Source organism: Nerophis ophidion, linkage group LG24, assembly GCF_033978795.1.
Source record: "Nerophis ophidion isolate RoL-2023_Sa linkage group LG24, RoL_Noph_v1.0, whole genome shotgun sequence".
Lineage (NCBI taxonomy): Eukaryota > Metazoa > Chordata > Actinopteri > Syngnathiformes > Syngnathidae > Nerophis > Nerophis ophidion.
Window position 1 is genome coordinate 21,449,118 of NC_084634.1, and position 24,202 is coordinate 21,473,319.

Genomic DNA, 24,202 nt, shown 5'->3' on the forward strand with positions numbered 1-24,202 from the left:
ACAACACATGCAAAATGGCTAATAATGCCAAGAGATATGTATTTTTGTAAGTTGTAATAGAAAAATCCTCTTTTGTGAGGTTTACAAAGACACAAGTTAGTTTTTTTTAATACAATATAACGGTTCTAAATATGAAAGGTTTATAATCATAACTCCAAAACCAAACATGAAATTTGTCTTAAAAACCCTGTAATATTGAATTTATGTGAGTTTTACCGGAATCAGGTATTTTGGAAAGGCTCACAAATACAAAAATCTGGTTTTGTCAAAAATCAAGTTTGTCAAACTCAAAATGTCAGTTTTTGAAACATAACTCCAAAAATACACTTGCAAAATGTCTAATAATGCCTGAAGAAATGCATCTTTGAGAGTTTTCCAGAAAAAAAAACATTTTGTAGGGTTTGCAAAAACAAGAAGTAATTGTTTTACTCAATTTGACAGTAATGTACTTAGAATCCTGAGATAATGCGAAAAAAGCAATAAAAATGTATTCCAACATAATTCCTAATCCAAACGTGCAAAATGTCTAAAAATGCCTGTGATATTGAATACATGTGAGTTTTACTAGATACAGTTGTTTTTCTATGGTTTGCAAATACAAAAATGAGGTTTTACTCAATATGTATGTATACTGTAACACTCAATATGACACTTATTCCACACATGAAAAATGGCTAATAATGCCTGAAATAATGCATATTTGGGAGTTTTACTCGAAACATATGCTTTTTTTAATCTAGCAAATGCAAAAAGGTAGGTTTTTACTTAATATGACTATGATAGTCTTACAATCCTGAGATAATGCGAAAAAAGCAATAAAAATATATTCAAACATAACTTCTAAACAACACATGCAAAATGGCTAATAATGCCTAGAGATGTGTTTTTTTGTTAGTTGTACTAGAAAAATGATCTTTTGTAAGGTTTGCAAAGACACAAGTTAGTTTTTTTATTCAATATAACAGTGTAACTGTCATACTAAATATGAAAGGTTTATAATCATAACTCAAAAACCAAATATGAAATGTGTATTAAAAAGCCTTTAATATTGAATTTATGTAAGTTTTAGCAGAATCAGGTATTTTGGAAAGGTTCACAAATACAAATATTAGATTTTACTGGCCTCATGTTGGTCACACTCAAAATGACAGTTTTTGAAACATAACTCCAAAAATACACATGCAAAATGTCTAAAAATGCCTGTGATATTGAATACGTGCGAAATTTACTAGATACAGTTGTTTTTCTATGGTTTGCAAATACAAAAATGAGGTTTTACTCAATATGACTGTATACTGTAACACTCAATATGACAGTTATTTAAACATAACTCCTACACCACACATGAAAACTGGCTAATAATGCCTGAAATAATGCATCTTTAGGAGTTTTACTCGAAACATATTCTTTTTTAAATCTTGCAAATGCAAAAATAAGTTTTTTACTCAATATGACTATGATAGTCTTACTATCCTGAGATAATGCGAAAAAGCAATACAAATGTATTCAAACATAACTTCTAAACAACACATGCAAAATGGCTAATAATGCCTAGAGATGTGTATTTTTGTTAGTTGTAATAGAAAAATCATCTTTTGTGAGGTTCACAAAGACACAAATTAGGTTTTTTTATTCAATATAACAGCTCTAAATATGAAAGGTTTATAATCATAACTCCATAACCAAACATGAAATTTGTCTTAAAAACACCTGTAATATTGAATTAGTGTGACTTTTACCGGAATCCGGTATTTTGGAAAGGATCACAAGTACAAAAATCAGGTTTTGTCAAAAATCAGGTTTGTCAAACTCAAAATGTCAGTTTTTGAAACATAACTCCAAAAATACACATGCAAAATGTCTAATAATGCCTGGAGAAATGCATCTTTGAGAGTTTTCCAGAAAAAAAACATTTGGTAGGGTTCGCAAAAACAAAAAGTAATTTTTTTACTCAATTTGACAGTAATGTACTTAGAATCCTGAGATAATGCGAAAAAAGCAATAAAAATGTATTCCAACATAATTCTAAATCCAAACGTGCAAAATGTCTAAAAATGCCTGTGATATTGAATACGGTTGAGTTTTACTAGAAACAGTTGTTTTTCTATGGTTTGCAAATACAAAAATGAGGTTTTACTCAATATGACTGTATACTGTAACACTCAATATGACAGTTATTTAAACATAACTCCTACACCACACATGAAAACTGGCTAATAATGCCTGAAATAATGCATCTTTGGGAGTTTTACTCGAAACATATGCTTTTTTAAATCTTGCAAATGCAAAAAGTAGTTTTTTTACTCAATATGACTATAATGTTCTTAGAATCCTGAAATAAGCGCAAAAAAGCAATACTATTGTATTCAAACATAACTTCTAAACAACTCATGAAAAATGGCTGATAATGCCTAGAGATGTGTATTTTTGTTAGTTGTAATAGAAAAATCCTCTTTTGTGAGGTTCACAAAGACACAAGTTAGTTAGTTTTATTCAATATAACAGCTCTAAATATGAAAGGTTTATAATCATAACTCCAAAACCAAACATGAAATTTGTCTTAAAAACCCTGTAATATTGAGTTCATGTGAGTTTTACCGGAATCTGGTATTTTGAAAAGGATCACAAATACAAAAATCAGGTTTTGTCAAAAATCAGGTTTGTCAAACTCAAAATGTCAGTTTTTGAAACATAACTCCAAAAATACACATGCAAAATGTCTAATAATGCCTGGAGAAATGCATCTTTGAGAGTTTTCCAGAAAAAAAAACATTTTGTAGGGTTTGCAAAAACAAAAAGTAATTGTTTTACTCAATTTGACAGTAATGTACTTAGAATCCTGAGACAATGCGTAAAAAGCAATAAAAATGTATTCCAACATAATTCCTAATCCAAAAGTGCAAAATGTCTAAAAATACCTGTGATATTGAATACGTGTTTGTTTTACTAGATACAGTTGTTTTTCTATGGTTTGCAAATACAAAAATGAGGTTTTACTCATTATGACTGTATACTGTACCTCTCAATATGACAGTTATTTAAACATAACTCCTACACCACACATGAAAACTGGCTAATAATGCCTGAAATAATGTATCTTTGGGAGTTTTACTCGAAACATATGCTTTTTTAAATATTGCAAATGCAAAAAGTAGGTTTTTACTCAATATGACTATGATAGTTTTACAATCCTGAGATAATGCGAAAAAGGCAATAAAAATGTATTCAAACATAACTTCTAAACAACACATGGAAAATGGCTAATAATGCCTAGAGATATGTATTTTTGTTAGTTGTAATAGAAAAATCGTCTTTTGTGAGATTCACAAAGACACAAGTTAGTTTTTTTTATTACAATATAACAGCTCTAAATATGAAAGGTTTATAATCATAACTCCAAAACCAAATATGAAATTTGTCTTAAAAACACTGTATTATTGAATGTATGTGAGTTTTACCGGAATCAGGTATTTTGGAAAGGATCACAAATACAAAAATCAGGTTTTGTCAAAAATCAGGTTTGTCAAACACAAAATGTCAGTTTTTGAAACATAACTCCAAAAATACACATGCAAAATGTCTAATAATGCCTGAAGAAATGCATCTTTGAGAGTTTTCCAGAAAAAAAAAACATTTGGTAGGGTTTGCAAAAACAAGAAGTAATTGTTTTACTCAATTTGACAGTAATGTACTTAGAATCCTGAGATAATGAGAAAAAAGCAATAAAAATGTATTCCAACATAATTCCTAATCCAAACGTGCAAAATGTCTAAAAATGCCTGTGATATTGAATACATGTGAGTTTTACTAGATACAGTTGTTTTTCTATGGTTTGCAAATACAAAAATGAGGTTTTACTCAATATGTATGTATACTGTAACACTCAATATGACACTTATTCCACACATGAAAAATGGCTAATAATGCCTGAAATAATGCATATTTGGGAGTTTTACTCGAAACATATGCTTTTTTTAATCTAGCAAATGCAAAAAGTAGGTTTTTACTTAATATGACTATGATAGTCTTACAATCCTGAGATAATGCGAAAAAAGCAATAAAAATATATTCAAACATAACTTCTAAACAACACATGCAAAATGGCTAATAATGCCTAGAGATGTGTTTTTTTGTTAGTTGTACTAGAAAAATGATCTTTTGTAAGGTTTGCAAAGACACAAGTTAGTTTTTTTATTCAATATAACAGTGTAACTGTCATACTAAATATGAAAGGTTTATAATCATAACTCAAAAACCAAATATGAAATGTGTATTAAAAAGCCTTTAATATTGAATTTATGTAAGTTTTAGCAGAATCAGGTATTTTGGAAAGGTTCACAAATACAAATATTAGATTTTACTGGCCTCATGTTGGTCACACTCAAAATGACAGTTTTTGAAACATAACTCCAAAAATACACATGCAAAATGTCTAAAAATGCCTGTGATATTGAATACGTGCGAAATTTACTAGATACAGTTGTTTTTCTATGGTTTGCAAATACAAAAATGAGGTTTTACTCAATATGACTGTATACTGTAACACTCAATATGACAGTTATTTAAACATAACTCCTACACCACACATGAAAACTGGCTAATAATGCCTGAAATAATGCATCTTTAGGAGTTTTACTCGAAACATATTCTTTTTTAAATCTTGCAAATGCAAAAATAAGTTTTTTACTCAATATGACTATGATAGTCTTACTATCCTGAGATAATGCGAAAAAGCAATACAAATGTATTCAAACATAACTTCTAAACAACACATGCAAAATGGCTAATAATGCCTAGAGATGTGTATTTTTGTTAGTTGTAATAGAAAAATCATCTTTTGTGAGGTTCACAAAGACACAAATTAGGTTTTTTTATTCAATATAACAGCTCTAAATATGAAAGGTTTATAATCATAACTCCATAACCAAACATGAAATTTGTCTTAAAAACACCTGTAATATTGAATTAGTGTGACTTTTACCGGAATCCGGTATTTTGGAAAGGATCACAAGTACAAAAATCAGGTTTTGTCAAAAATCAGGTTTGTCAAACTCAAAATGTCAGTTTTTGAAACATAACTCCAAAAATACACATGCAAAATGTCTAATAATGCCTGGAGAAATGCATCTTTGAGAGTTTTCCAGAAAAAAAACATTTGGTAGGGTTCGCAAAAACAAAAAGTAATTTTTTTACTCAATTTGACAGTAATGTACTTAGAATCCTGAGATAATGCGAAAAAAGCAATAAAAATGTATTCCAACATAATTCTAAATCCAAACGTACAAATGGTCTAAAAATGCCTGTGATATTGAATACGGTTGAGTTTTACTAGAAACAGTTGTTTTTCTATGGTTTGCAAATACAAAAATGAGGTTTTACTCAATATGACTGTATACTGTAACACTCAATATGACAGTTATTTAAACATAACTCCTACACCACACATGAAAACTGGCTAATAATGCCTGAAATAATGCATCTTTGGGAGTTTTACTCGAAACATATGCTTTTTTAAATCTTGCAAATGCAAAAAGTAGTTTTTTTACTCAATATGACTATAATGTTCTTAGAATCCTGAAATAAGCGCAAAAAAGCAATACTATTGTATTCAAACATAACTTCTAAACAACTCATGAAAAATGGCTGATAATGCCTAGAGATGTGTATTTTTGTTAGTTGTAATAGAAAAATCCTCTTTTGTGAGGTTCACAAAGACACAAGTTAGTTAGTTTTATTCAATATAACAGCTCTAAATATGAAAGGTTTATAATCATAACTCCAAAACCAAACATGAAATTTGTCTTAAAAACCCTGTAATATTGAGTTCATGTGAGTTTTACCGGAATCTGGTATTTTGAAAAGGATCACAAATACAAAAATCAGGTTTTGTCAAAAATCAGGTTTGTCAAACTCAAAATGTCAGTTTTTGAAACATAACTCCAAAAATACACATGCAAAATGTCTAATAATGCCTGGAGAAATGCATCTTTGAGAGTTTTCCAGAAAAAAAAACATTTTGTAGGGTTTGCAAAAACAAAAAGTAATTGTTTTACTCAATTTGACAGTAATGTACTTAGAATCCTGAGACAATGCGTAAAAAGCAATAAAAATGTATTCCAACATAATTCCTAATCCAAAAGTGCAAAATGTCTAAAAATACCTGTGATATTGAATACGTGTTTGTTTTACTAGATACAGTTGTTTTTCTATGGTTTGCAAATACAAAAATGAGGTTTTACTCATTATGACTGTATACTGTACCTCTCAATATGACAGTTATTTAAACATAACTCCTACACCACACATGAAAACTGGCTAATAATGCCTGAAATAATGTATCTTTGGGAGTTTTACTCGAAACATATGCTTTTTTAAATATTGCAAATGCAAAAAGTAGGTTTTTACTCAATATGACTATGATAGTTTTACAATCCTGAGATAATGCGAAAAAGGCAATAAAAATGTATTCAAACATAACTTCTAAACAACACATGGAAAATGGCTAATAATGCCTAGAGATATGTATTTTTGTTAGTTGTAATAGAAAAATCGTCTTTTGTGAGATTCACAAAGACACAAGTTAGTTTTTTTTATTACAATATAACAGCTCTAAATATGAAAGGTTTATAATCATAACTCCAAAACCAAATATGAAATTTGTCTTAAAAACACTGTATTATTGAATGTATGTGAGTTTTACCGGAATCAGGTATTTTGGAAAGGATCACAAATACAAAAATCAGGTTTTGTCAAAAATCATGTTTGTCAAACACAAAATGTCAGTTTTTGAAACATAACTCCAAAAATACACATGCAAAATGTCTAATAATGCCTGAAGAAATGCATCTTTGAGAGTTTTCCAGAAAAAAAAAACATTTGGTAGGGTTTGCAAAAACAAAAAGTAATTTTTTACTCAATTTGACAGTAATGTACTTGGAATCCTGAGATAATTCGAAAAAAGCAATAAAAATGTATTCCAACATAATTCCTAATCCAAACGTGCAAAATGTCTAAAAATGCCTGTGATTTTGAATATGTGTGAGTTTCACTAGATACAGTTGTTTTTCTATGGTTTGAAAATACAAAAATGAGGTTTTACTCAATATGAATGTATACAGTAACACTCAATATGACAGTTATTTAAACAAAACTCCTACACCACACATGAAAACTGGCTAATAATGCCTGAAATAATGCATCTTTGGGAGTTTTACTCGAAACATATGCTTTTTTAAATCTTGCAAATGCAAAAAGTAGGTTTTTACTCAATATGACTATGATAGTCTTACAATCCTGAGATAATTTGAAAAAAGCAATAAAAATGTATTCAAACATAACTTCTAAACAACACATGCAAAATGGCTAATAATACCTAGAGATATGTATTTTTGTTAGTTGTAATAGAAAAATCTTCTTTTGTGAGGTTCACAAAGACACAAATTAGTTTTTTTTTAATACAATATAACAGTTCTAAATATGAAAGGTTTATAATCATAACTCCAAAACCAAACATGAAATTTGTCTTAAAAACCCTGTAATATTGAATTTATGTGAGTTTTACCGAAATCAGGTATTTTGGAAAGGATCACGAATACAAAAATAAGGTTTTTTCAAAAATCAGGTTTGTCAAACTCAAAATGTCAGTTTTTGAAACATAACTCCAAAAATACACATGCAAAATGTCTAATAATGCCTGATGAAATGCATCTTTCAGAGTTTCCCAGAAAAAAAACATTTGGTAGGGTTTGCAAAAAGAAAAAGTAATTTTTTTACTCAATTTGACAGTAATGTACTTAGAATCCTGAGACAATGCGAAAAAAGCAATAAAAATGTATTCCAACATAATTCCCAATCCAAACGTGCAAAATGTCTAAAATTACCTGTGATATTGAATACGTGTGAGTTTTACTAGATACAGTTGTTTTTCTATGGTTTGCAAATACAAAAGTGAGGTTTTACTCAATATGACTGTATACTGTAAAACTCAATATGACAGTTATTTAAACACAACTCCTACACCACACATGAAAACTGGCTAATAATGCCTGAAATAATGCATCTTTGGGAGTTTTACTCGAAACATATGCTTTTTTAAATCTTGCAAATGCAAAAAGTAGGTTTTTACTCAATATGATTATGATAGTCTTACAATCCTGAGATAATGCGAAAAAAGCAATTAAAATGTATTCAACATAACTTCTAAACAACACATGCGAAAATGCTAATAATGCCTAGAGATGTGTATTTTTGTTAGTTGTAATAGAAAAATCCTCTTTTGTGAGGTTCACAAAGACACAAGTTAGTTTTTTTATTCAATATAACAGCTCTAAATATGAAAGGTTTATAATCATAACTCCAAAACCAAACATGAAATGTGTCTTAAAAACCCTGTAATATTGAATTTATGTGAGTTTTACCGGAATCAGGTATTTTGGAAAGGCTCACAAATACAAAAATCAGGTTTTGTCAAAAATCAGGATTGTCAAACTCAAAATGTCAGTTTTTGAAACATAACTCCAAAAATACACATGCAAAATGTCTAATAATGCCTGATGAAATGCATCTTTGAGAGTTTTCCAGAAAAAAAACATTTGGTAGGGTTTGCAAAAACAAAAAGTATTTTTTTTACTCAATTTGACAGTAATGTACTTAGAATCCTGGGATAATGCGAAAAAAGCAATAAAAATGTATTCCAACATAATTCCTAATCCAAACGTGCAAAATGTCTAAAAATGCCTGTGATATTGAATACATGAGAGTTTTACTAGATACAGTTGTTTTTCTATGGTTTGCAAATACAAAAATGAGGTATTACTCAATATGACTGTATACTGTAACACTCAATATGACAGTTATTTAAACACAACTCCTACACCACACATGAAAACTGGCTAATAATGCCTGAAATAATGCATCTTTGGGATTTTTACTCGAAACATATGCTTTTTTAAATCTTGCAAATGCAAAAAGTAGTTTTTTACTCAATATGACTATAATAGTCTTACAATCCTGAGATAATGCCAAAAAATAAATAAAAATGTATTCAAACATAACTTCTAAACAACACATGCAAAATGGCTAATAATGCCAAGAGATACGTATTTTTGCTAGTTATACTAGAAAAATCATCTTTTGTGAGGTTCACTATGACACAAGTTAGTTTTTTTATTCAATATAACAGTACTAAATATGAAAGGTTTATAATCAAATCTGCAAAACCAAACATGAAATTTGTCTTAAAAACCCTGTAATATTGAATTTATGTGAGTTTTACCGGAATAAGGTATTTTGGAAAGGATCACAAATACAAAAATCAGGTTTTGTCAAAAATCAGGTTTGTCAAACTCAAAATGTCAGTTTTTGAAACATAACTCCAAAAATACACATGCAAAATGTCTAATAATGCCTGAAGAAATGCATCTTTTAGAGTTTTCAAGAAAAAACAAAAATTGGTAGGGTTTGCAAAAACAAAAAGTAATTTTTTTACTCAATTTGACAGTAATGTACTTAGAATCCTGAGATAATGCGAAAAAAGCAATAAAAATGTATTCCAAACATATTTTCCTAATCCAAACGTGCAAAATGTCTAAAAATGCCTGTGATATTGAATACATGTGAGTTTTACTAGACACAGTTGTTTTTCTATGGTTTGCAAATACAAAAATGAGGTTTAACTCAATATGAATGTATACTGTAACACTCAAAATGACAGTTATTTAAACATAACTCCTACACCACACATGAAAAATGGCTAATAATGCCTGAAATAATGCATCTTTCGGAGTTTTATTCGAAACATATGCTTTTTTAAATCTTGCAAATGCAAAAAGTAGTTTTTTACTCAATATGACTATAATAGTCTTACAATCCTGAGATAATGTGAAAAAATAAATAAAAATGTATTCAAACATAACTTCTAAACAACACATGCAAAATGGCTAATAATGCCTAAGAGATACGTATTTTTGCTAGTTATACTAGAAAAATCATCTTTTGTGATGTTCACTATGACACAAGGTAGTTTTTTTATTCAATATAACAGTTCTAAATATGAAAGGTTTATAATCAAATCTGCAAAACCAAACATGAAATTTGTCTTAAAAACCCTGTAATATTGAATTTATGTGAGTTTTACCGGAATAAGGTATTTTGGAAAGGATCACCAATACAAAAATCAGGTTTTGTCAAAAATCAGGTTTGTCAAACTCAAAATGTCAGTTTTTGAACCATAACTCCAAAAATACACATGCAAAATGTCTAATAATGCCTGAAGAAATGCATCTTTGAGAGTTTTCCAGAAAAAAAAAACATTTGGTAGGGTTTGCAAAAACAAAAATTATTTTTTTTACTCAATTTGACAGTAATGTACTTAGAATCCTGGGATAATGCGAAAAAAGCAATAAAAATGTATTCCAACATAATTCCTAATCCAAACGTGCAAAATGTCTAAAAATGCCTGTGATATTGAATACATGAGAGTTTTACTAGATACAGTTGTTTTTCTATGGTTTGCAAATACAAAAATGAGGTTTAACTCAATATGAATGTATACTGTAACACTCAAAATGACAGTTATTTAAACATAACTCCTACACCACACATGAAAACTGGCTAATAATGCCTGAAATAATGCATCTTTGGGAGTTTTACTCGAAACATATGCTTTTTTAAATCTCGCAAATGCAAAAAGTAGGTTTTTACTCAATATGACTATGATAGTCTTACAATCCTGAGATAATGCGAAAAAAGCAATAAAAATGTATTCAAACATAACTTCTAAACAACACATGCAAAATGGCTAATAATGCCTGAAGAAATGCATCTTTGAGAGTTTTCCAGAAAAAAAAAACATTTGGTAGGGTTTGCAAAAACAAAAATTATTTTTTTTACTCAATTTGACAGTAATGTACTTAGAATCCTGGGATAATGCGAAAAAAGCAATAAAAATGTATTCCAACATAATTCCTAATCCAAACGTGCAAAATGTCTAAAAATGCCTGTGATATTGAATACATGAGAGTTTTACTAGATACAGTTGTTTTTCTATGGTTTGCAAATACAAAAATGAGGTTTAACTCAATATGAATGTATACTGTAACACTCAAAATGACAGTTATTTAAACATAACTCCTACACCACACATGAAAACTGGCTAATAATGCCTGAAATAATGCATCTTTGGGAGTTTTACTCGAAACATATGCTTTTTTAAATCTCGCAAATGCAAAAAGTAGGTTTTTACTCAATATGACTATGATAGTCTTACAATCCTGAGATAATGCGAAAAAAGCAATAAAAATGTATTCAAACATAACTTCTAAACAACACATGCAAAATGGCTAATAATGCCAAGAGATATGTATTTTTGTTGGTTGCACTAGAAAAATCATCTTTTGTGAGGTTCACAAAGACACAAGTTAGTTTTTTTTATTCAATATAACAGTACTAAATATGAAAGATTTATAATCAAATCTCCAAAACCAAACATGAAATTTGTCTTAAAAACCCTGTAATATTGAACTTATGTGAGTTTTACTGGAATCAGGTATTTTGGAAAGGCTCTCAAATACAAAAATCAGGTTTTGTCAAAAATCAGGTTTGTCAAACTCAAAATGTCAGTTTTTGAAACATAACTCCAAAAATACACATGCAAAATGTCTAATAATGCCTGGAGACATGCATCTTTGAGAGTTTTCCAGAAAAAAAACATTTGGTAGGGTTTGCAAAAACAAAAAGTAATTTTTTTACTCAATTTGTCACTAATGTACTTAGAATCCTGAGATAATGCGAAAAAAGCAATAAAAATGTATTCCAACATTATTCCTAATCCAAACGTGCAAAATGTCTAAAAATGCCTGTGATATTGAATACATGTGAGTTTTACGAGATACAGTTGTTTTTCTATGGTTTGTAAATTCAAAAATGTGGTTTTACTCAATACGACTGTATACTGTAACACTCAATATGACAGTTATTTAAACATAACTCCTACACCACACATGAAAACTGGCTAATAATGCCTGAAATAATGCATCTTTGGGAGTTTTACTCGAAACATATGCTTTTTTGAATCTTGCAAATGCAAAAAGTAGGTTTTTACTCAATATGACTATGATAGTCTTACAATCCTGAGATAATGCGAAAAAAGCAATAAAAATGTATTCAAACATAACTTCTAAACAGCACATGCAAAATGGCTAATAATGCCTAGAGATGTGAATTTTTTTTAGTTGTAATAGAAAAATCATCTTTTGTGAGGTTCACAAAAACACAAGTTAGTTTTTTTATTCAATATAACAGTACTGAATATGAAAGGTTTATAATCATAACTCAAAAACCAAACATGAAATTTGTCTTAAAAACCCTGTAATATTGAATTAATGTGAGCTTTACCGGAATCAGGTATTTTGGAAAGGATCACCAATACAAAAATAAGGTTTTGTCAAAAATCAGGTTTGTCAAACTCAAAATGTCAGTTTTTGAAACATAACTCCAAAAATACACATGCAAATGTCTAATAATGCCTGATGAAATGCATCTTTGAGATTTTTCCAGAAAAAAAACATTTGGTAGGGTTTGCAAAAACAAAAAGTATTTTTTTTACTCAATTTGACACTAATGTACTTAGAATCCTGAGATAATGCGAAAAAAGCAATAAAAATGTATTCCAACATTATTCCTAATCCAAACTTGCAAAATGTCTAAAAATGCCTGTGATATTGAATACATGTGAGTTTTACTAGATACAGCTGTTTTTCTATGGTTTGCAAATACAAAAATGAGGTATTACTCAATATGACTGTATACTGTAAGACTCAAAATGACAGTTATTTAAACATAACTCCTACACCACACATGAAAACTGGCTAATAATGCCTGAAATAATTCATCTTTGGGAGTTTTACTCGAAACATATGCTTTTTTAAATCTTGCAAAAGCAAAAAGTAGGTTTTTACTCAATGTGACTATGATAGTCTTACAATCCTGAGATAATGCGAAAAAAGCAATAAAAATGTATTCAAACATAACTTCTAATTAACACATGCAAAATGGCTACTAATGCCAAGAGATATGTATTTATGTTAGTTGTAATAGAAAAATCCTCTTTTGTGAGGTTCACAAAGACACAAGTTAGTTTTTTTTATTCAATATAACAGCTCTAAATATGAAAGGTTTATAATCATAACTCCAAAACCAAACAGGAAAGTTGTCTTAAAAACCCTGTTATATTGAATATATGTGAGTTTTACGGGAATCAGGTATTTTGGAAAGGATCACAAATACAAAAATCAGGTTTTGTCAAAAATCAGGTTTGTCAAACTCAAAATGTCAGTTTTTGAACCATAACTCCAAAAATACACATGCAAAATGTCTAATAATGCCTGAAGAAATGCACCTTTGAGAGTTTTCTAGAAGAAAAAAAATTGGTAGAGTTTGAAGAAATAAAAAGTAATTTTTTTACTCAATTTGACAGTAATGTATATAGAATCCTGAGATAATGCGAAAAAAGCAATAAAAATGTATTCCAACATTGTTCCTAATCCAAACGTGCAAAATGTCTAAAAATGCCTGTGATATTGAATACGTGTGAGTTTTACTAGATACAGTTGTTTTTCTATGGTTTGCAAATACAAAAATGAGGTTTTACTCAATATGACTGTATACTGTAACACTCAATATGACAGTTATTTAAACATAACTCCTACACAACACATGAAAACTGGCTAATAATGCCTGAAATAATGCATCTTTGGGAGTTTTACTCGAAACATATGCTTTTTTAAATCTTGCAAATGCAAAAAGTAGGTTTTTACTCAATATGACTATGATAGTCTTACAATCCTGAGATAATGCGAAAAAAGCAATAAAAATGTATTCAAACATAACTAATAAACAACACATGCAAAATGGCTAAAAATGCCTAGAGATATGTATTTTTGTTAGTTGTAATAGAAAAATCCTCTTTTGTGAGGTTCACAAAGACACAAGTTAGTTTTTTTTTATTCAATATAACAGCTCTAAATATGAAAGGTTTATAATCATAACTCCAAAACCAAACATGAAATTTGTCTTAAAAACCCTGTAATATTGAATTGATGTGAGTTTTACCGGAATCAGGTATTTTGGAAAGGATCACAAATACAAAAATCAGGTTTTGTCAAAAATCAGGTTTGTCAAACTCAAAATGTCAGTTTTTGAACAATAACTCCAAAAATACACATGCAAAATGTCTAATAATGCCTGAAGAAATGCATCTTTGAGAGTTTTCCAGAAAAAAAAAATTTGGTAGGGTTTGCAAAAACAGAAAGTATTTTTTTTACTCAATTTGACAGTAATGTACTTAGAATCCTGAGATAATGCGAAAAAAGCAATAAAAATGTATTCCAACATAATTCCTAATCCAAAGGTGCAAAATGTCTAAAAATGCCTTTGATATTGAATGCGTGTGAGTTTTACTAGATACAGTTGTTTTTCTATGGTTTGCAAATACAAAAATGAGGTTTTACTCAATATGACTGTATACTGTAACACTCAATATGACAGTTATTTAAACATAACTCCTACACCACACATGAAAACTGGCTTATAATGCCTGAAATAATGCATCTTTGGGAGTTTTACTCGAAACATATGCTTTTTTAAATCTTGCAAATGCAAAAAGTAGGTTTTTACTCAAAATGACTATGATAGTCTTACAATCCTGAGATAATGCGAAAAAAGCAATAAAAATGTATTCAAACATAACTTCTAAACAACACATGGAAAATGGCTAATAATGCCAAGAGATATGTATTTTTGTTAGTTGTAATAGAAAAATCATATTTTGTGAGGTTCACAAAGACACAAGTTAGTTTTTTATTCAATATAACAGTACTAAATATGAAAGGTTTATAATCAAATCTCCAAAACCAAACATGAAATTTGTCTTGAAAAGCCTTTAATATTGAATGTATGTGAGTTTTACTGGAATCAGGTATTTTGGAAAGGTTCACACATACAAAAAGCAGGTTTTGTCAAAAATCAGGTTTGTCAAACTCAAAATGTCAGTTTTTGAAACATAACTCCAAAAATACACATGCAAAATGTCTAATAATGCCTGAAGAAATGCATCTTTTAGAGTTTTCAAGAAAAAACAAAAATTGGTAGGGTTTGCAAAAACCAAAAGTATTTTTTTTACTCAATTTGACAGTAATGTACTTAGAATCCTGAGATAATGCGAAAAAAAGCAATACAAATGTATTCCAAACATATTTTCCTAATCCAAACGTGCAAAATGTCTAAAAATGCCTGTGAAATTGAATACATGTGAGTTTTACTAGACACAGTTGTTTTTCTATGGTTTGCAAATACAAAAATGAGGTTTAACTCAATATGAATGTATACTGTAACACTCAAAATGACAGTTATTTAAACATAACTCCTACACCACACATGAAAAATGGCTAATAATGCCTGAAATAATGCATCTTTCGGAGTTTTATTCGAAACATATGCTTTTTTAAATCTTGCAAATGCAAAAAGTAGTTTTTTACTAAATATGACTATAATAGTCTTACAATCCTGAGATAATGCGAAAAAATAAATAAAAATGTATTCAAACATAACTTCTAAACAACACATGCAAAATGGCTAATAATGCCAAGAGATACGTATTTTTGCTAGTTATACTAGAAAAATCATCTTTTGTGATGTTCACTATGACACAAGGTAGTTTTTTTATTCAATACAACAGTACTAAATATGAAAGGTTTATAATCAAATCTGCAAAACCAAACATGAAATTTGTCTTAAAAACCCTGTAATATTGAATTTATGTGAGTTTTACCGGAATAAGGTATTTTGGAAAGGATCACAAATACAAAAATAAGGTTTTGTCAAAAATCAGGTTTGTCAAACTCAAAATGTCAGTTTTTGAACCATAACTCCAAAAATACACATGCAAAATGTCTAATAATGCCTGAAGAAATGCATCTTTGAGAGTTTTCCAGAAAAAAAAAACATTTGGTAGGGTTTGCAAAAACAAAAAGTAATTTTTTTACTCAATTTGACAGTAATGTACTTAGAATCCTGAGATAATGCGAAAAAAGCAATAAAAATGTATTCCAACATAATTCCTAATCCAAACGTGCAAAATGTCTAAAAATGCCTGTGATATTGAATGCGTGTGAGTTTTACTGGATACAGTTGTTTTTCTATGGTTTGCAAATACAAAAATGAGGTTTTACTCAATATGACTGTATACTGTAACACTCAATATGACAGGTATTTAAACATAACTCCTACACCACACATGAAAACTGGCTAATAATGCCTGAAATAATGCATCTTTGGGAGTTTTACTCGAAACATATGCTTTTTTAAATCTTGCAAATGCAAAAAGTAGGTTTTTACTCAATATGACTATGATAGTCTTACAATCCTGAGATAATGCGAAAAAAGCAATAAAAATGTATTCAAACATAACTTCTAAACAACACATGCAAAATGGCTAATAATGCCAAGAGATATGTATTTTTGTTGGTTATACTAGAAAAATCATCTTTTGTGAGGTTCACAAAGACACAAGTTAGTTTTTTTATTCAATTTAACAGTACTAAATATGAAAGATTTATAATCAAATCTCCAAAACCAAACATTAAATGTGTCTTAAAAACCCTGTAATATTGAATTTATGTGAGTTTTACTGGAATCAGGTATTTTGGAAAGATTCACAAATACAAAAATCAGGTTTGGTCAAAAATCAGGTTTGTCAAACTCAAAATGTCAGTTTTTGAAACATAACTCCAAAAATACACATGCAAAATGTCTAATAATGCCTGGAGACATGCATCTTTGAGAGTTTTCCAGAAAAAAAAAATTGGTAGGGTTTGCAAAAACAAAAAGTAATTTTTTTACTCAATTTGACAGTAATGTACTTAGAATCCTGAGATAATGCGAAAAAAGCAATAAAAATGTATTCCAACATTATTCCTAATTCAAACGTGCAAAATGTCTAAAAATGCCTGTGATATTGAATACGTGTGAGTTTTACTAGATACAGTTGTTTTTCTGTGGTTTGCAAATACAAAAATTAGGTTTTACTCAATATGACTGTATACTCTAACACTCAATATGACAGTTATTTAAACATAACTCCTACACCACACATGAAAACTGGCTAATAATGCCTGAAATAATGCATCTTTGGGAGTTTTACTAGAAACATATGCTTTTTTAAATCTTGCAAATGCAAAAAGCAGGTTTTTACTCAATATGACTATGATAGTCTTACAATCCTGAGATAATGCGAAAAAAGCAATAAAAATGTATTTAAACATAACTTCTAAACAACACATGCAAAATGGCTAATAATACCTAGAGATATGTATTTTTGTTAGTTGTAATAGAAAAAACATATTTTGTGAGGTTCACAAAGACACAAGTTAGTTTTTTTATTCAATATAACAGTACTAAATATGAAAGGTTTATAATCATAACTCAAAAACCAAACATGAAATTTGTCTTAAAAACCCTGTAATATTGAATTAATGTGAGCTTTACCGGAATCAGGTATTTTGGAAAGGATCACCAATACAAAAATCAGGTTTTGTCAAAAATCAGGTTTGTCAAACTCAAAATGTCAGTTTTTGAAACACAACTCCAAAAATACACATGCAAAATGTCTAATAATGCCTGAAGAAATGCATCTTTGAGAGTTTTCTAGAAAAAAAAAAACATTTGGTAGGGTTTGCAAAAACAAAAAGTGTTTTTTTTACTCAATTTGACAGTAAAGTACTTTAATCCTGAGATAATGCGAAAAAAGCAATAAAAATGTATTCCAACATAATTCCTAATCCAGACGTGCAAAATGTGTAAAAATGCCTGTGATATTGAATACATGTCAGTTTAACTAGATACAGTTGTTTTCTATGGTTTGCAAATACAAAAATGAGGTTTTACTCAATACGACTGTATACTGTAACACTCAATATGACACTTATTTAAACATAACTCCTACACCACACATGCAAAATGGCTAATAATCCCTAGAGATGTGTATTATTTTTTGTTAGTTGTAATAGAAAAATCCTCTTTTGTGAGGTTCACAAAGACACAAGTTAGTTTTTTATTCAATGTAACAGTACTAAATATGAAAGGTTTATAATCATAACTCCAAAACCAAACATGAAATTTGTCTTAAAAACCCTGTAATATTGAATTTATGTGAGTTTTCCCGGAATCAGGTATTTTGGAAAGGATCACAAATACAAAAATCAGGTTTTGTCAAAAATCAGGTTTGTCAAACTCAAAATGTCAGTTTTTGAAACATAACTCCAAAAATACACATGCAAAATGTCTAATAATGCCTGAAGAAATGCATCTTTGAGAGTTTTCCAGAAAAAAAAAAAAAAAACATTTGGTAGGGTTTGTAAAAACAAAAAGTATTTTTTTTTACTCAATTTGACGGTAATGTACTTAGAATCCTGAGATAATGCGAAAAAAGCAATAAAAATGTATTCCAACATTATTCCTAATTCAAACGTGCAAGATGTCTAAAAATGCCTGTGATATTGAATACATGTTAGTTTTACTAGATACAGTTGTTTTTCTATGGTTTGCAAATACAAAAATGAGGTTTTACTCAATATGACTGTATACTGTAACACTCAAAATGACAGTTATTTAAACATAACTCCTACACCACACATGAAAAATGGCTAATAATGCCTGAAATAATGCATCTTTGGGAGTTTTACTCGAAATATATGCTTTTTTGAATCTTGCAAATGCAAAAAGTAGGTTTTTACTCAATATGACTATGATAGTCTTACAATCCTGAGATAATGCGAAAAAAGCAATACAAATGTATTCAAACATAACTTCTAAACAGCACGTGCAAAATGGCTAATAATGCCTAGAGATGTGTATTTTTGTTAGTTGTAATAGAAAAATCATCTTTTGTGAGGTTCACAAAGACACAAGTTAGTTTTTTATTCAATATAACTGTACTAAATATGAAAGGTTTATAATCATAACTCCAAAACCAAACATTAAATTTGTCTTAAAAACCCTGTAATATTGAATTTATGTGAGTTTTACCGGAATCAGGTATTTTGGAAAGGATCACAAATACAAAAAGCAGGTTTTGTCAAAAATCAGGTTTGTCAAACTCAAAATGTCAATTTTTGAAACATAACTCTGAAAATCAGAGTTATGGATAAAATGATCAGCCTCCGCTTGGGATGGTTTCCTGCTGGCTCCGCTGTGAACGGGACTCTCGCTGCTGTGTTGGATCCGCTTTGGACTGGACTCTCGTGACTGTGTTGGATCCATTTTGGATTGATCTTTCACAGTATCATGTTCTCATATGTTCTCATAGTCATCAGTATCATCAGTATCACAGTATCACATTCTCATAGTCATTATTGTCACCGATGTCCCACTGGGTGAAGGTTTTCCTTGCCCGAGGATGTCGTAGTGGTTTGTGCAGCCCTTTGAGACACTAGTGATTTAGGGCTATATAAGTAAACATTGATTGATTGATTGATTGAAAATACACATGCAAAATGTCTAATAATGCCTGAAGAAATGCATCTTTGAGAGTTTTCCAGAAAAAAAAACATTTGGTAGGGTTTGCAAAAACAAAAAGTATTTTTTTACTCAATTTGACAGTAGTGTACAGAATCCTGAGATAATGCGAAAAAAGCAATAAAAATGTATTCCAACATAATTCCTAATCCAAACGTGCAAAATGTCTAAAAATGCCTGTGATATTGAGTACATGTCAGTTTTACTAGATGCAGTTGTTTTTCTATGGTTTGCAAATACAAAAATGAGGTTTTACTCAATATGACTGTATACTGTAACACTCAAAATGACAGTTATTTAAACATAACTCCTACACCACACATGAAAAATGGCTAATAATGCCTGAAATAATGCATCTTTCGGAGTTTTATTCGAAACATGCTTTTTTAAATCTTGCAAATGCAAAAAGTAGTTTTTTACTCAATATGACTATCATAGTCTTACAATCCTGAGATAATGCGAAAAAAGCAATACAAATGTATTCAAACATAACTTCTAAACAACACATGGAAAATGGCTACTAATGCCAAGATATATGTATTTTTATTAGTTGTAATAGAAAAATCATCTTTTGTGAGGTTCACAAAGACACAAGTTAGTTTTTTATTCAATGTAACAGTACTAAATATGAAAGGTTTATAATCATAACTCCAAAACCAAACATGAAATGTGTCTTAAAAACCCTGTAATATTGAATTAATGTGAGCTTTACCGGAATCAGGTATTTTGGAAAGGATCACCAATACAAAAATCAGGTTTTGTCAAAAATCAGGTTCGTCAAACTCAAAATGTCAGTTTTTGAAACATAACTCCAAAAATACACATGCAAAATGTCTAATAATGCCTGAAGAAATGCATCTTTGAGAGTTTTCTAGAAAAAAAAAACATTTGGTAGGGTTTGCAAAAAAAAAAGTAATTTTTTTACTCATTTTGACAGTAATGTACTTAGAATCCTGAGATAATGCGAAAAAAGCAATAAAAATGTATTCCAACATTATTCCTAATCCAAAAGTGCAAAATGTCTAAAAATGCCTGTGATATTGAATACATGTGAGTTTTACTGGATACAGTTGTTTTTCTATGGTTTGCAAATACAAAAATGTGGTCTTACTAAATACAACTGTATACTGTAACACTCAAAATGACAGTTATTTAAACATAACTCTTACACCACACATGAAAAATGGCTAATAATGCCTGAAATAATGCATTTTGGGGAGTTTTACTCGAAACATATGCTTTTTTAAATCTTGCAAATGCAAAAAGTAGGTTTTTACTCAATATGACTATGATAGTCTTACAATCCTGAGATAATGCGAAAAAAGCAATAAAAATGTATTCAAACATAACTTCTAAACAGCACATGCAAAATGGCAAATAATGCCTAGAGATGTGTATTTTTGTTAGTTGTAATAGAAAAATCATCTTTTGTGAGGTTCACAAAGACATAAGTTAGTTTTTTTATTCAATATAACAGTACTAAATATGAAAGGTTTATAATCATAACTCCAAAACCAAACATGAAATGTGTCTTAAAAACCCTGTAATATTGAATTTATGTGAGTTTTACCGGAATCAGGTATTTTGGAAAGGCTCACAAAAACAAACAGCAGGTTTTGTCAAAAATCAGGTTTGTCAAACTCAAAATGTCAGTTTTTGAAACATAACTCCAAAAATACACATGCAAAATGTCTAATAATGCCTGAAGAAATGCATCTTTGAGAGTTTTCCAGAAAAAAAAAAACATTTGGTAGGGTTTGCAAAAACAAAAAGTATTTTTTTTACTCAATTTGACAGTAATGTACTTTAATCCTGAGATAATGCGAAAGCAGCAATAACAATGTATTCCAACATAATTCCTAATCCAGACGTGCAAAATGTCTAAAAATGCCTGTGATATTGAATACATGTCAGTTTAACTAGATACAGTTGTTTTCTATGGTTTGCAAATACAAAAATGAGGTTTTACTCAATATGACTGTATACTGTAACACTCAATATGACACTTAATTAAACATAACTCCTACACCACACATGCAAAATGGCTAATAATCCCTAGAGATGTGTATTATTTTTTGTTAGTTGTAATAGAAAACTCATCTTTTGTGGGGTTCACAAAGACACAAGTTAGTTTTTTATTCAATGTAACAGTACTAAATATGAAAGGTTTATAATCATAACTCCAAAACCAAACTTGAAATTTGTCTTAAAAACCCTGTAATATTGAATTTATGTGAGTTTTCCCGGAATCAGGTATTTTGGAAAGGATCACAAATACAAAAATCCGGTTTTGTCAAAAATCAGGTTTGTCAAACAAAAAAATATCAGTTTTTGAAACATAACTCCAAAAATACACATGCAAAATGTCTAATAATGCCTGAAGAAATGCATCTTTGAGAGTTTTCCAGAAAAAAAAAACATTTGGTAGGGTTTGTAAAAACAAAAAGTATTTTTTTTACTCAATTTGACGGTAATGTACTTAGAATCCTGAGATAATGCGAAAAAAGCAATAAAAATGTATTCCAACATTATTCCTAATTCAAACGTGCAAAATGTCTAAAAATGCCTGTGATATTGAATACATGTGAGTTTTACTAGATACAGTTGTTTTTCTATGGTTTGCAAATACAAAAATTAGGTTTTACTCAATATGACTTTATACTGTAACACTCAAAATGACAGTTATTTAAACATAACTCCTACACCACACATGAAAAATGGCTAATAATACCTGAAATAATGCATCTTTGGGAGTTTTACTCGAAATATATGCTTTTTTGAATCTTGCAAATGCAAAAAGTAGGTTTTTACTCAATATGACTATGATAGTCTTACAATCCTGAGATAATGCGAAAAAAGCAATAAAAATGTATTCAAACATAACTTCTAAACAGCACATGCAAAATGGCTAATAATGCCTAGAGATGTGTATTTTTGTTAGTTGTAATAGAAAAATCATCTTTTGTGAGGTTCACAAAGACACAAGTTAGTTTTTTTATTCAATATAACAGTACTAAATATGAAAGGTTTATAATCATAACTCCAAAACCAAACATTAAATTTGTTTTAAAAACCCTGTAATATTGAATTTATGTGAGTTTTACCGGAATCAGGTATTTTGGAAAGGATCACAAATACAAAAAGCAGGTTTTGTCAAAAATCAGGTTTGTCAAACTCAAAATGTCAGTTTTTGAAACACAACTCCAAAAATACACATGCAAAATGTCTAATAATGCCTGAAGAAATGCATCTTTGAGAGTTTTCCAGAAAAAAAAACATTTGGGAGGGTTTGCAAAAACAAAAAGTATTTTTTTTACTCAATTTGACAGTAATGTACTTAGAATCCTGAGATAATGCGAAAAAAGCAATAAAAATGTATTCCAACATAATTCCTAATCCAAACGTGCAAAATGTGTAAAAATGCCTGTGATATTGAATACATGTCAGTTTTACTAGATACAGTTGTTTTTCAATGGTTTGCAAATACCAAAATGAGGTTTTACTCAATATGACTGTATACTGTAACACTCAAAATGACAGTTATTTAAACATAACTCCTACACCACACATGAAAAATGGCTAATAATGCCTGAAATAATGCATTTTTGGGAGTTTTACTCGAAACTTATGCTTTTTTAAATCTTGCAAATGCAAAAAGTAGGTTTTTACTCAATATGACTATGATAGTCTTACAATCCTGAGATAATGCGAAAAAAGCAATAAAAATGTATTCAAACATAAATTCTAAACAGCACATGCAAAATGGCTAATAATGCCTAGAGATGTGTATTTTTGTTAGTTGTAATAGAAAAATCATCTTTTGTGAGGTTCACAAAGACACAAGTTAGTTTTGCATTCAATATAACAGTACTAAATATGAAAGGTTTATAATCATAACTCCAAAACCAAACATGAAATTTGTCTTAAAAACCCTGTAATATTGAATTTATGTGAGTTTTACCGGAATCAGGTATTTTGCAAAGGCTCACGAATATAAAAACCAGGTTTTGTCAAAAATCAGGTTTGTCAAACTCAAAATGTCAGTTTTTGAAACATAACTCCAAAAAAACACATGCAAAATGTCTAATAATGCCTGAAGAAATGCATCTTTGAGAGTTTTCCAGAAAAAAAAAACATTTTGTAGGGTTTGCAAAAACAAAAAGTATTTTTTTTACTCAATTTGACAGTAATGTACTTTAATCCTGAGATAATGCGAAAGCAGCAATAACAATGTATTCCAACATAATTCCTAATCCAGACGTGCAAAATGTCTAAAAATGCCTGTGATATTGAATACATGTCAGTTTAACTAGATACAGTTGTTTTCTATGGTTTGCAAATACAAAAATGAGGTTTTACTCAATACGACTGTATACTGTAACACTCAATATGACACTTAATTAAACATAACTCCTACACCCACACATGCAAAATGGCTAATAATCCCTAGAGATGTGTATTATTTTTTGTTAGTTGTAATAGAAAAATCATCTTTTGTGGGGTTCACAAAGACACAAGTTAGTTTTTTATTCAATGTAACAGTACTAAATATGAAAGGTTTATAATCATAACTCCAAAACCAAACTTGAAATTTGTCTTAAAAACCCTGTAATATTGAATTTATGTGAGTTTT